The sequence below is a fragment of the Eublepharis macularius genome, chromosome 1, assembly GCF_028583425.1.
Source record: "Eublepharis macularius isolate TG4126 chromosome 1, MPM_Emac_v1.0, whole genome shotgun sequence".
NCBI classification, from domain to species: Eukaryota; Metazoa; Chordata; class Lepidosauria; order Squamata; family Eublepharidae; genus Eublepharis; species Eublepharis macularius.
The window spans coordinates 216,439,396-216,454,519 of NC_072790.1; the positions used below are offsets into that span (position 1 = coordinate 216,439,396).

Genomic DNA, 15,124 nt, shown 5'->3' on the forward strand with positions numbered 1-15,124 from the left:
TTGTACAATGTACTCAAGGCATTATGATCCTGAAAATATACAGCCTGTAGGTTGAAAATTCTCAAAAATTCCAGGATAGTTTTTCTAATTTAAAAAAAATTATTTCTAAGAAAATTGGCTGAAACTCTATGTATACTCAGACGTAATTCCCAGTGATTTCAGTGTAACATTTCCTAATAAACAGGCAACTGCACCATCCAGTCTTATACATAACTTCCTTGGAAATATCTCCAACTGAGTTCAATGGGACTTACTCCAAGGTAAAACAACATGATTCAAGTCCTGTCGCATCTTCAAGACCAACAAGATTTTTAGGGTGTAAGCTTTTGAATGTCAAAGCTCCCTTCATTATCTGACTAAAGGTGCTTTGACACTTATACCTTGAAAATCGACTAAAGGAGCTTTGACACTTATACCTTGAAAATCTTGTTGGTCTTCAGGGTGCTACTGGACTCAAATCTTGCCCTTCTACTGCAGATCAACATGGCTACCCACCTGAAACTCCCAAGTAAGCATGCTCAATTACAGCCTAAGCATATGTATTTGAAAGTAGGTCTTGCTGAAATCCATGGCACTTACTTCTACTTATATGGAAGCTTCAGTTGTGTATCTCATCCTATAGTATCAAGGCCAAAGCTAGTTATTTATGTGCCAGCATGTCCAGAGCAGACATGTCTTCTAAAAAACTAATTGCATTTAAAATGACTCCCAAATTTACAGATGCTGCTTTAAGCTGGCAATTCAGAAAATGAGAACTATGATAACACTCCAATCATTTTTGTCCTACTGGCTTTGGGAATCACCAAAACAATTCTAAATAATTAGACAGTTGGACAATGGAAAGTGCTATGTATATATGGAATAGGAGTTTTGAACAGATAAAAGTTCAAATAAAATGATTTGAATAACTCGCATCCTACATTTGGCTAAGAAAGATTCAACTGATACAAGAGAGAAAGAGGAAAAGTTCATCTAGCTGAATATCCAGAAAGAGCCATTTGGCCTGAATAAAAGTCCCACTGAAGCCATTTTTGTTACTCTTGCACTGAAAATGCACATGACTGTAAATGCCAATTCGATAAATTGCTATGGATCGCTATTTGATAACAATTTATCTTAATGCAGCACAGATAACCAGTTCCTACATTCTAGTAGGAAACTCTTCTGTCAGTCTGTAGTGTGCAATCAGCCTTCTCTTGGGGAAGGTAGGGGTTTATGTATCAGCCAACATGCTATGTTATCTACATGTCTGCTCCAAACCTGGGGCTCAAACAAGCCATTTAAGGGGTTCGTATGATTGCTGCTGACAGTAGTATGGCATGGTATTATTCTATTGTGAGGTATGTAGCACAAATAGCATATCTAGCATAAATCAAGCAGGCTAAAGAAAGTCGGTGTCACAATGTCACATACCATCATGATGTCATTTCACTTTTTTAAAAGTTAGTCATTATGGAGATGGGTCAGGGGGAAATGTAGGGCCGTTCCACTTTGCAGCAAACATACGTTAAACGTTAGTATGAGCTGGTGCAACCAGTCAAGAAACCCATATTCTAATCGAACTCTGAACCATGGCAGGTCTCAACCAGCTTTCTATTAGGTGATGGCTTGCTAGCTTGAATGTCAATCTTCTCCCAACCACCAATCAAAATTTAGCCGTGTTTTCAAGTGGATAATTGCAACACCGAGCTGGAACAGGAGATTCTCTAAATTTTCTTGGGTGGTGTTTTTCCTTGCACCTAGTTTGGCATGCAGGACATTCACTAACAATATTCTCTTGATCACTATTACACACTGGTGCAGATGTTTTAACAGCAGCTCCATACTTCATGCTGTAATCACATTTGTCACAGTTTACATTGATATGTCATATTGCTGGTACACATCCTGAAACACCTGACTATAAATATGTGGGGGCCCCGCTGGGCTGATGGCTACCCAGTTTGTAGAAAGCATTAAAAACATGTATTTCAGTCATTCCAACTGTTCATGTTTGCTGCCGAAAACACTGTTTTATGTATTAAAAACATGTCCACTATATTAAATATGCAGCAGCTAGACTGCAAAATGGTCTTACTCATAAGACGCTTGCTTTATATTAATGGGGGCTCCACATGGTAGAGCACCTATACTTTGATAAAACAATGGCCTCACACACACATTCATAGATATACACTCTGTCAAAGCATTGGTCCATGCAGCTCAGAAATATCCACTTTGATGGACAGTAGATTTCTAAGGCCGCATGAAGAGAAAGGTCTTTCCCAGCCTCCTGCTCTTCAGACCCTTCAACCTGAGACTTCACCAAGGACCCTTCTGCACATACAGTATATATTCAACAACTAGGCTTGCCAGGCCTCCCACTATGGTAGGAGGCTTCCTGCTGGCAAGTCCCATTGTCCACTACTGCTTTGAGTGGTGGCGGGAGAAAAATTATATTAATTGCTACATCACTTATGACAAAGGATAGTTCTAGGAATCGATGGAATCTCTATGGTCACTGATGTCCCACACTCCTTTGTCCCTGCCCCCAGCCCTCCTGCCAGTTGCCAGGCTGAACCTGACAACCCTATCTACCACTGGCCCATGGCCCCTCTCCAAAAATCCTTCTCATGTGGCTTTGCTTCATGACAGCTTTGAGATGAAAATATGTCCTTGGTCCATTTTTTTAATTTTAAGGTTAATGCATATCATTCTGTTTCACTGTGATCTTCTCTACCTAAAACTGAAATTACAGCACAGATTGAGGAGAAATAAACATCCCAACAGCTTATCCTGACACAAAAGCTTATGCTGGAATACTTTTTGTTAATCTCCAAGGTGCCACTGGATTCCTTCTTTGTTATCCTGACAGCTGATTGTGAAGTTAATTACTTAGTCATTTGGAAAACATAAAAGCTGCCCAGGTTTGCTAGTGAATACTACTACACACACACACACGTGTGTGTATGCATGCATACACGCGCACACACACACAGTATTAGTCCCCTAACAACAAGCAAGACTTACAATGGCATTTGACTGCTCAATGTACTTCGAAGCTGACCTGTAATTTACTTTACAGTACTGTTTATAATCTCACTCAATATAACCCACTTGTGGGCAAATCTTTTTACAAGATTAGACAGTAGATGCCAAAATTAGGTTTCCAAACATATGCCTAATGTACGTGCTGCTGGAAAGGAGGGAGGAGAAAATGAAGTGGATGGATTTTGAAAGAAAATGCTGAAGTCCCTATCAACTGATCTTCATTGTTCTTGTTTTCCTCCACACTTCAAAGAAGAAGAAGAAAAGCTTTATAAGGGGATTTTCATTATACAATGTGTTGAATAAATGACTTTGGAAAATGACAGGCAGGCAGCCTTACAGTTATGTCTATTGCGACTTACACGGAGGGTTTTTTTTCACTCTGTAGCTTCAGGTTCCTCTATTATTATACATTTAGTCTGACAATCTGAATTGGGTGAGTAAAAGAGAGAGTGTGTGAAATTCAGCCATTTCTGGCAGGTGTTTAACATTTTGGTTGCTTTAAAAAGCCTTTGGAATAATATTTAACATTTCATTCTTCTGCCAATGCCAGCATTTTAATGAAGTACATTACCATGTTTAGCATAGGGCACTGAAGACAGCAGCAGATAAATACATACATCTTCCAGAAAGACAAAAATTCAGTTGGATTTGCACATTCCAACATACTTGTTTTGTGGATTCAGGGTGTGGGTTGGTGGGGAGTGGGGATCCAGGAAGGGCACAACCACAATGGGTACATGAGAAAGGTTGGGGGGGCAAAGGACAGTGGGGAAAGGAATGAGTTTTGTTCTGTTTTGCTATTGCAAACTGGAAGCTCTTAACAACATGCAAGTGATGCCATCAGCCTCCGCTATGCTAACAATGAAATGCTCCCCCTGCTTTGCTAGTTTATGTATTAGGTCAGTGGAAATAGCACTGTATCTTATAATGAGGATACAACATACAGTTTTTGTAATTGCATTTTAGCATTCCCATCAACTAGATATTCTGGATCAGAAGGGCAGCTGGTGTAATCATAATGTCAATGAGAAAGGCTGTTACGGCGGAGAGTAAAGATTACATGGGGGAAAAAAGCAGCTTTGAAACTGGTAATTATTACCAGTCCACTAATAGCAAATGATGCATTACAGTTTCACCGTATAATCTGTATTTCATTCAGCTTCTTGTCGGGGCAGTAGATTGTATTACAGCATTCGTGAAGCCAAAATTCCTAACCTACAGTCATCAATAAATGTGTTACGTCCCATAATTTGGCAAATGACTTTCTTCATAACATCTTTAACTGTTGTAAAGGCTAGAATCGATTTCCTGCATAGCAAAAAAAAAATTTTTTTTAGGCTTTATTGATTTACTAGAGTATAAAATGTAATATTTTTCTTCATTTGCTCAGATGAAAAACAAGCTTCCAATTCTTCCATTCTTGTTTGGTGACCAAGAGGAGGTGGGAGTGAGCACAGGCCAGCAAGATAGTTAAAATCTATGAATGATTTACCTCCCGCTTTGAAGAAGCACAATTTCTAATTTGTCTATTAGTACTTGATTAATTATGAAAGCTATTGACTGACCATTTTACCTCCTACAGAGATCTTAACAGTCGATGCAGGATTACCAGTATATTAAAGAGTTAGAAAAAAGGATCAACAAAAGAGGTGAACTTTGTCAAAAGCACTTGAGGTCTTTACCCCAAGATACAGTGAAGTAGCAGCACTTTTCAAGTCAAAGGAGTTGGAAGGGCCTAACTCTGCTTAGGCTCGCACTGTTTATCTCTTTCCATTATGGCAGTCCCACAACCTCTGCCTTTCATAGGGAATAGATGCTTACACAAATCCCACCCCCTTCCCCCAGACACACACATTGCAACACTGGGAGAATGATGAAAGAAAAACCACTTGTTTCTATAATCCAAGTGGAGAAAAGCAAGAAGGTTAAATAAATAAATAAAAGTTATAAAACTAAGTTCAACCAAAAGAGTCATAAGAAAGGCTGTGGGTCCGCCACTGACCTGAGACAGGATCTGGCTCTGTTCACACCCAAATCCAGGCAGAAGCTCTCTAGGGTTTCCAGGTGTCCCGTTTTCACCCAGATAGTCCAGCATTTGGGGGGACTGTCTGGGGAAAATGTTCCCCGCAAACCGGAACCTGACCTCTCCCCCCCCCCACTTCTCCAGAGGCATGGCACCGCCACCAGCCCAGAGAAGCAGCCTGAGCACACAGGCGGCCTCCTGTAGCGGCATGGCGGCATCCAGGAGTGGCACCCGGAAGTGGGGGGGGGGGGGTGTCAGCATAATGATGTTATGTCATCATGTCACCTTAGGAGCATACATGCATGAAGTCCCCCCCCCTCCTGCCTCTCCCTAGGATCTGTTATTTGTCCAGATCCCATCTGGCACCTCTAAGGCTCTCTGACTGAGAAGGAGCTCCCCCATATCACCTCAGAATGGGGCAGTTGCTCCCACACGCTTGGTCATGGGAACAAGCTCAGGTAGTCATGTGTGCCTCCCACTGTTCTTCCAGTTTTTCCTCAGCTGCTACAACTTTATTTTTGCTTGCCACTGCCTAGGCATAAACCTGCAGAGGCCTACACAAAGGCTGTTCTGAGAGAGAAACTGGAGGAAGTGCATGGGTGTCTGCAGAGCAACAGCCAATGTTCTCCCTGTTCTGAGTCATCCAGAAATGAGTGTAACACCCTGAGTTAGTAAATAAATAGGTCCTTAATTGTGACGACCACAGGTGGTTACCTACCAGTATAGAGAACGCATGGAATTGGGTAGTGGGTACACAATTCAGCATTAAAGTTTTGAAGAAAGGCTTGAAAGTATGGAGGCAATGGGAAAGCCAGAAGAGGATGCATGCTTTCTGGCAGCTGGTGGGACTTTAACGTCTTATATAGTTGTCACTCCTCATTACAGGCCATGTCCTCAAACTACAGACATGTGAAGAACTTCTTTCAGCACTCTTCTCCCCCTACCCCACCCCAGTGATTCATATGGTTCAAAGCAACAGTCAAATGACTGACATATGCTGTGGCTGAGTCCTCATATTAAATACAGGGATGGTCCAGGGTGAAAGAGCCCTGTGTGGCTGGCTGTGTGCTAATACATCCCAATTACGAGTGCAAGGTGTGGACTTACTTTTTGTTTTGTTTTGCCAAGTTGCAGCCACTTTTTTGGCAACCCAATAGAGTTTTCAAGGCAAGAGACAGTCAGAGGTGGTCTGCCATTGTTTGCCTTTATGTAGCAACTCTAGACCTCCTTAGTGGCCTCCTATCCCAGGACTAATCAGGGCTGACCCTCCTTAGCTTCCAAGATCTGACTAGCTTGGACTATCTAGTACAGAGCAAAGTATTATTAGCGACTCAATGCTACTCAGGTCTATTCAACAAGGTTTACTCCCAGGGAAGCATTCTTAAGACTTGCACTGCAAATACCCTTTGAAGTTCTTAAACACTACTGCCCCTTGCCAATGGTTAGAAGAAACAGAAAAATTAAATACTGAAATAAATGCACATTTTCTTACACTGCCAATTTTATACAAGCTAAAGAATTGGTGTGTGATTTTGAATTAACTTAATACAGATTGTTTTGATTTTTTTTAACACAAAGTGTATGCAGCCCTGGCTAAATCCCAGGCTAAGTTCATCACAGCCACTTGTGCCACGGCACAGCTTCTTCTACCATATGAAAATAAAGCAATGGATTACGGCTAAGCGATATCTGGAACAAAGCCAGGCCAAGCATGGGCGAGGAGGCCCCTGTTTAGCAAATCATATTAATCCAGCCAATCTGGACCTGACGGTTGCCAAGACTTGAGGCAGGCGAGGATGGAACTTTCCCTTGTCTACCTCAGAACAGTCGACAGCAAAGAAGACTGTGGCTTTTAAGGAGCCACTTTCAAAGTCTGTAACAATTTGTTTTATGTTTCAAGAAAAAGTAGCACTTCGGAATCCAAGATCGGTGGTAGTGGTGGGAGGGACTTTTGGATGTTTCAATTTAAAAAATACACACACACACACATGCAGAGAGAACTTACTAGTCCTCAAAAGCAAAGAGAAAGCCTTGAAAACTAGGGCTGTCACCTGGATAAAGTCATCTTAGCTGAATAACTGTATGAGTTCTAATGCTAATCAATCAAATCTGCATGAAGCTACGTATTAATAAAAAACAGTTCTGAAGGAGAAAACCCCTTTTTTTGAAATGATGTACGTATAGGTCAAAGCAGCCTTCATCTTGGAAAAGGCATTTCCCCCTGCCACGGCACACGCTTTGCATGCTTACTGTTCCATGTTCCCTAGATAGCAACACAGCGACAGAGTTACAGGGGGTGGAATTCTTTTTCTGAAATTTTCTTTTGTAGATACAGCAATTGGTTTCTCTTATTCTCATTTCCTCTTTCAAAAGAGGAATTTTCTTGGATTTCTCATTAATTTATCTTTGAGGTTTCTTTAACCATTTGATAGTGTAGATTTCCTCACCTGTAGATTTCTGTCTGTTGCTGCACCGCTGTAATGTGATACAAAGGGTAAAAACCAGCCTGATACAGCAAGGATATGTTTAGACAAGTCCTGCTTTGTGTTTAATTGTCTCTTACCTTGTTCTTAATTTTTCAAAGATGCTTGTAGTATATAAATAAATAAACAAATTACTTCTTAAATACAGAAACTGAATTTTCCTCTTCATGAAAGAGGAACTGTTTCAAAACTAACTCCAATTCCTAAAAAGAGGAATAGAAATGGATTGCTGGATTTTAGAAAGAAATTTGGCAAAGAAGAATTAAGAGAATTCTACCTAACAAGCCTAGAAAGCAACTCTGGAAAAGATCTTTTTCTGCTAAGACCCTAGAAAGCCAGTGTCACTCACAACAGGCAATACTGAGCTAAATGGATCAACAACCTGACTGTATAAAGCAATTATATGTTCGGGATGTGGGGAGGGACAAGAAACAATGTAGGGCATTTGGGGAAGGGCTGTGGCTCGGAGCACATGTTTGCATGCCAAGGATCTAGTCCCTGATATCAAAGGGATCTCTGGGCACAAACAGATGTGAAGAGCCTGGATCTCCGTCTGTCTGTAAAAGGCCTCATGAGCCTGTAGCTGCAGCTGGAGCCCCAACTCCAGCTGCAGCTACAGTCGCATTAACTGAAACCACATGGTCTTTAGCATTTTAAAGGAGAAAAGACAGGTTTTGAAGAGGTGGTATCTTGTTCCTTTAAAATGTTTACTGTGCAGGGATGCTGCTTTCAATAAACTAAACGGAGCTCCCTATCCCCTCCATGGCCCAATCTGAACTGGGACTATGGCCTTTACAGACAGATCTTCATCATGTCAGTTTGTACCCTCAGGTAGCAAGTATTGGAGGCCTTTCTCTGCCCCGGTCCCTGGAGAGCCACAGCCAGTGATTGTAGAAGATACTGAGCTCAAGGGAACAACTTAGCAGAAATCAGTTGTTTATTGAGGCCTGACATCTCTGACCACCGACGTTATCCTCTAAGCTTCTGAATTTCCAGTTTACATTCACATCCGTAAGAGTTTGATTTACAAAATAACCAATGGCGATATTCTGGAAATGTGAACTTTCTGCCCCATTCCATATTCTATTTTTCCTTGGTGTGACTGTAAAAGCACAGGACTGACACAAAGTCAAACTACTTTCCTCATAATCTCTGCAGCTAGGATAATACGTTCTGTGCCATGGGAATTCCCAACCTAACAGTCACTGCCTCAAAATCTGCATCAGAATTGTACTGCATCAGAATTGTTCTGATTTTCCAGGCATGGATTCAGCCTGTGATTCATCTAGCTATCAATGCAAAAGCCGGTTTCCAACATTCCACCCCACTCTGGTGTGTTCAGGAAACAGAACCTTTGATGCGACTATTGTAGATGAAGGGGAAGGACTCACTCTGTAAGTGCACACTTCAGTCTCAGTGGCAGGGTCACCACTGGGTAAGGGAGCATTCCAGTTTAGCCTGTTCCTTTAATTTCTTCCATATAAGTAAAGGTAATTGAATCATTGCCTTTCACTTCTATGGGAATAAGTAAAATTCTACACTTGGGGGCATTATTGTGGCAAAGGCAAAGTATAAGCAGCCCCTCACTGCCAGGGTATACATAGGGCATGCGAAGGGTGCCTGCAGTGTACAAATCCGCTTTCTGCAATATCCAGTCCACTGGAGATTTCACACATGTGAGCTCATTTTTAAGAAGCAGATTGATTTCAATCAATTTAATTCAGATAATTTCATCTGTGCACTCCAACTCTTTCCTTCATTCTCATCAGGAGTATGAGAAGTTGGTTAAAGGCTGCAAAGGGTTACATAATCTACGTTAAAAGATCATAAGTGTGCAGCACTGGTTCCACCTTACCTTCTTGCATCTTTAGGGGTCTATTATTATTCTGCATTTCACAAATTGGCAAATCTAGAGTTTGGACTTCCTGAGGATTCCAAGTTTGAAAGCTGAAGTGTGGATTCAAGCAGAATAAGCAGAGAAACCATGAGCCCGGGATACCCATGTGTGACTCACATCACATGACCAGCCATCGAACAGTTCTGTCAACACTGGATCAATGGGCGACAGCCACCTGGGATCTTTCTCTGCCCTGCCAACAAGCCAGAAGGAAGGAGGAGGGGGAGAAACACACTGTTTTTGCTCCTAGGAGCCAGGAAGGGAAACAAGAACACAGAGCAGAGAGTGGGCCAGACAGAAGGGCCCCTGCTGCGCCACCCCCTCTTTTGCCCTGCTGTGTAGGAAGTCCTGCCAACCTTCCAAATTTCAACAGGAGACCAACAAGAATTTAGGCTCATCTTCTTTTCTTTCTGAAAACTGAAGACTTTCCTTTCATTCCCAGTTTTACCTTCACTGAACATCCCTATCCAAAGACAGGGATACAAAAAAGAAAGAAAAACTGTGTTATTTTAAAAAGCCCAAACTATCCAGCCCACCAAGGACCTCATACTCCTCTTCCAGTTCATTAAGATAAATTTTACTAAACCTAACCTGACCTGACAGACTGTCAAAGTCAGGAGCAATTCACACATCTTATATAATAGCCATGTGGCCCCAATCTGTCGATTCTTAAATCTGTAACCTTGAGAAATCCTGAGGTTTGAAGAAATAGCATTAAACCACATGAAATAAATGGGGGGTTAACCCCCCCCCCGCAAAAAAGAACAGCGTTGTCTATGCAACACCTACCACCAGCCTCCACAACTGAGGAGGTAAAGCTGCCACTGCAGCGTGACTGAGGCTGGGGCCTGGTGGGGGAGTCACCACTGCCTCTGCTGTGGAAAAGATAAAGTTGTGGCAGGATGCCCAGCTGCCTTGGGAGTCGCCACAGCTAGCAGCTCTGCTGAGCCCAGCAGCAGATGCCAGGAGCCCCCTCCCCTCGCACTGAAACTATGCAGCTGCCCAGAAGAGTCCCTGACAAAGAGTGAGGAAGGACCCTCCTATCCTCCACTGGTGGTGATGTATGTTGCTGCGGAGCTAAGCTCCCTGAAATCTACCCCCACAACGTTTTCCATCACATGCCATTTTACAGAAGATTTACATGTTAAAAAATTGCTTAAAGACCCCAACCCTGATTAGGTGTGTGGTATGGTGCCAGATTGGGGCCTCGGGCCAAGTTCTAACAGCTGAAAGCTCATGCAAAATGGCGTTGCCAGGCTCCTGGGGGTGGGGGTGGGGAACCACTAACAATAAGATAAAGGCAAGGGAGTGTGAGTGGGAGAGAGGAGAAAGGATAACAAGGAAAGGTTGGTGGAGAGGACAGAGTAACAGGGAACAATATCACAGGGACAGGGTAAAAGGGTGATGGGAAAGTTGGGTGGGTTAAAAGGATAACATGAAAGGCTGGGTGGGGTAGGCAAAAGAGTAACAAGGAAAAATTGGGCGGACAGAGTAAAAGTTGGGCAGGAGGAAAGAATAACAGGAAAAGTTTGGATGGGGAGGAAGAGAAACAAGAATGGGTGGGTGGCAGGGACGGAGAAATGAGATTTTGCCTCCCCACAAGTTCCACCTCCACAGCCAATATCACAACCACCACTTCATTCCATGTGAGGCAAAGGTGAGATCCAACATTATTTTGTGCAGGGTCAACTCTATACTACTTCCCAGAATCTTTTAACATCACAAGGGGGTTCTTTGCAGGTATATCAATGTGCAAGGCTGAAATTATGAAAATCTCAGATTTAGACCATTTTAGACACAATGAAGTAGGTGGGAGAGAGGCAAATGTGACTAAATAGTATGTGAGTCACAATTTTAACACAAAAACACTAACTGACAGGTGGAATGAATCAATATCTGCTGTGCAGATACCTCGTTTGACATTATAAAGCCTTTGAAGGAGCATGTATTCATGCATATACTCAACAAATTAAAACGAGAAATCACCTTATAACATCAGACCTTCTTCATGAACATAAAATCAAAGCAAACTTTATTAGTGTGTGTCATTTTATTAAGCACTCTCTCAGAATAAAGTGCAACCCTTAATTCATTCACTTTTGCCACACCATTTTAAGTCTAGTTACTATCAGTCCTCGTTTTACAAAGAGACTAAGGTATATGAATTTGACTAAGGCCATCTAACCTTAAAGCACAGTCTGGATTCTGCGCTAAACCAAGTAAATCATCCAAATATTTCACATTGTATTTTGAAAAATACAAACCTTCAGTATACTGAAGGTATAGCCAGTTTGGTGTAGTGGTTAAGAGCGCGGGACTTGAATCTGGAGAGCCGGGTTTGATTCCCCACTCCTCTACTTGAAGCCAGCTGGGTGACCTTGGGCTAGTCACAGTTCTCTGGAGCTCTCTCAGCCCCACCCACCTCACAGGGTGTTTTGTTGTGGCAATAATAATGACATACTTTGTAAACTGCTCTGGGTGGGCATTAAGTTGTCCTGAAGGACAGTATGTGAATCGAATGTTGTTGTTTTGTCTATAACCCAACTTTTTCTGAACTTTTTCTGATTATGGCAGGACACAAAATAAGTTAACAACCATTTTTAATGTGGATTACAGTTTACACAAATGTGGCTATATAATTCAAATTATTTGTCTGATTTTACAGCAGCGTTGCACAACTTGTGACCTCCAAGCCAGCTTTGTATGGTGGCCCATTAGAGGCTTTATATAAAAAGACGGAGTTGTCAGGCTGCTGCCAATGGCTTACTGGCTGCATTTGGCTTGAAGTGTCACAGGCTGATCATGCTGGCTATAAAGCCTAAATTGTAGGCTTTGGGGTGGAAGTGGTTTGTCATCCATACAACAAAAGTGCTAGTTTTTAAAATCTTGTACCATTCTTTGTTATTTTGTGAAATTATTGAAGCTGAGCAGGAGTAAACCTGGCCTGCAACCTGGAGACCATTGCACAGCCATGAAAATACAAGATGTCCACATAGGAAATGGTATTTCTTTAGACGTCTGAATTTCTGCTGGGCCATATTTATCTGCTAAGTGAAACGCCTTTAAATGAATGTTTATTGTTAATGCATTTTCATTTTTCTTTTAAAAAAAACCCTGTTAAGGTGGCTTATAGTTTCCTCAAAGGCATTCCCATTGCTCCTAGCAATGGAGCCAGAAAACTAACGCTGAAGGGAGGCCAGCTGGGAAGAAATCATGTCAGTTAGATGCCATTGCTGTTGGGAGGCAAAGGAGGGAAACCGTTCTAGAGCTAGGCATTTAAGCCCTTAACTCTGCCAAGTCAGTAACAGAATAATATGTTGGCTGCCATGCCAACAAGCTTTGGGAAAGCTTTCCTCATTTGTGAAAGTAAAGGCAACATCCAACATTTTTAGTATCTGTACACAATTGACATTTACAGAAGTAATGATCAATGATATCCAGTGCTGCAATTTACAGACTGTTCTTATGTTACCTCAGCTATCTACAAACATGGCTTCTTCCTGCATCACTTTTCCCATATAAGAGCCTAGAGTTCACATAGAAGGAGTCAGTGTGGCAACAACCCACACAAACATGTCCTCCTTGGACATACAGTAGTATCAAAAGCAACTGTGCAAGGCGTCCTCTCCAATTATATGTTACTAGGTGGCTGGGAAGAAGCCACCATGGTGGCTTCCAGAAAGCTGAGGTAATGCAAGAACATGCTGTAACAGCCTCTTCACACATTATGTGGGTGCAAATGTGTTTTCCACCCAGCATACACATGGCAAAGGTTTTGGGCCAGTCAACTCTTTAACTGTTAATCCTATCTACACACAAAGAGAAAGCACAAAGACTTCACCAGAAGAAACGGCTTTAAGGAGCACTTTGGAGAAAGGAATGAGTACTTCAGCAGTGGTTGGGGCCCATCAACAGGCAGAGAAAATGATGGGATCAAAGGACTACCTTTCCTCATATGAATTTCCCCATCTGCTGAAATTTCTGTCTGAGGCATTGCTTCAAGAAACTCTCCTTAGAAGTTAGGCAGGTGGCTACCAGAAACAGGGGTTTGATCCAAAGGTTGTTTTCTGCTAGCAGAAGGAGGGCAATTGTTATTGTACCCCTCTCATTGCAACTCACTGAGATCTCCCGAATGCTGCTCCTAGGGGACAGTGGATTCTCAGGAATAGTGCAGGGGTAAAGTAGAGGTCTGTAGTGGGAGGGGGAATATTATCGCCCCCTTCTACTGGTAGAATATAACTTTAGATCCAACCCAGAGTATCTTCTGAAATTGTATCTCAACTTAAGATGACACTGTTCTCTTTCCAGAGCTAGAACAGAACTGTCCTGTTCTCCTGAGCCCTTTGATAGCAAATAATATGGACTTACCTTGCATTTTAAGGGCTATTTCTTACTGCTGCTCTGTATAATTTGAGTTTTAGGCTGCACTGTTTCAAACCAGATATTATATGTAGTATTGTATTGTTTCAGATGTACAGTAAGCTGCCCTTAAGCCTGATTTTTTTAAAAAAAAAATTAACAGTAACCCTGGTCAGCAAACCTGGTTTTGAATAGTCATTAGAGAATGCTTTCATGGATTGGTGGCTGTCCATTCTCCCAGTTTCCCAGCTTCTACTGGCAAGTCCTATCGCCACAGAAATTATACAAACATCCACACTATGAGTGAGTAACTGTGGGATCAAGACTGCTGTGGGTTGGATTTATTCCAGGGGTCCTCACCTGCTAATCCCTCACAATCACCATAATATAACTTAATTTTCCTATCATGTTTTATGAAGTATAGTTGGTTAAGATGGCGTATTTATTCTACAACATTCTCCATTTCAAACTGTCAGTCTGGATTCAGTCTCTGCAAACTTTGAGAAAAAACAGACAATGCTAAGGAACACAAAATATAGTACTTCTTCCCCCCTGCATTACACACATACACATACTTCTTACTATCTTCAGTTAACTTACTTTACCATAATTTTCTCCCAACTGCCCAACTCTGACAACAATCTGGAATTACCTTCAAAGTATATGCACAGACATACATACTGCTGTATCATAAGATTCTAAGGCTGTGTCAACTTGTTAAAAATCCCCCCAACGATCCAATCTGTACCAAATTTTACCTCCAACAGGAAGTTTCAGTACCAAGCAGGAAAACCATCTTCAATCGACCAGTGTAGGATGTATTGTGGCTTCCTCTAAGATGAGGGAACTTCTTTTGAGAGGATACTGGCAATATTTAGTAAGATATCTTTACTCAAAGAACTACAATTTCCAGAATTTCACTGGGGCAGACTATTACAGTATGGGATAGTCAGAATAAGCCTCCCATGCACATGCTCTCTCATCATGTAAGTGTAACTAGAGATGGGCACGAACCAGAAAAAAAACTATGTGGTTCGTCGCATTTCATGAACCTCAAACTTTCATGAACCTGCCCTGGTTCACGAACTGGTTCATTTTGGTTTGTGAAAACATCACATCCAGGTCAACAAATCATCACTTCCAGGTCAGCAGAAAGCCACTTCTGGGTCAGCAGAAGGTCTTCAGGAAGTCCATCCCCTGTTGCCTAGGAAACTGATTGATCGGTGCCAGGCTGTCTGCAGTGACGAACCAAAAAATGAACCAAATGAACCAGCCAAAAGTTTGTGTCAGAAATGGGCTCCTGATGAACTGCCGGTTCACAAACAACAAACC

General features: G+C 42.0%; 1 protein-coding gene across 4 annotated transcripts in view; it reads right to left on the minus strand.

Moving 5' to 3' along the window:
- Positions 1-15,124, minus strand: part of BCL11A (BCL11 transcription factor A) — a 190,202-nt gene that overhangs the window by 18,796 nt on the left and 156,282 nt on the right. The gene's annotated exons all lie outside the window — the stretch shown is intronic.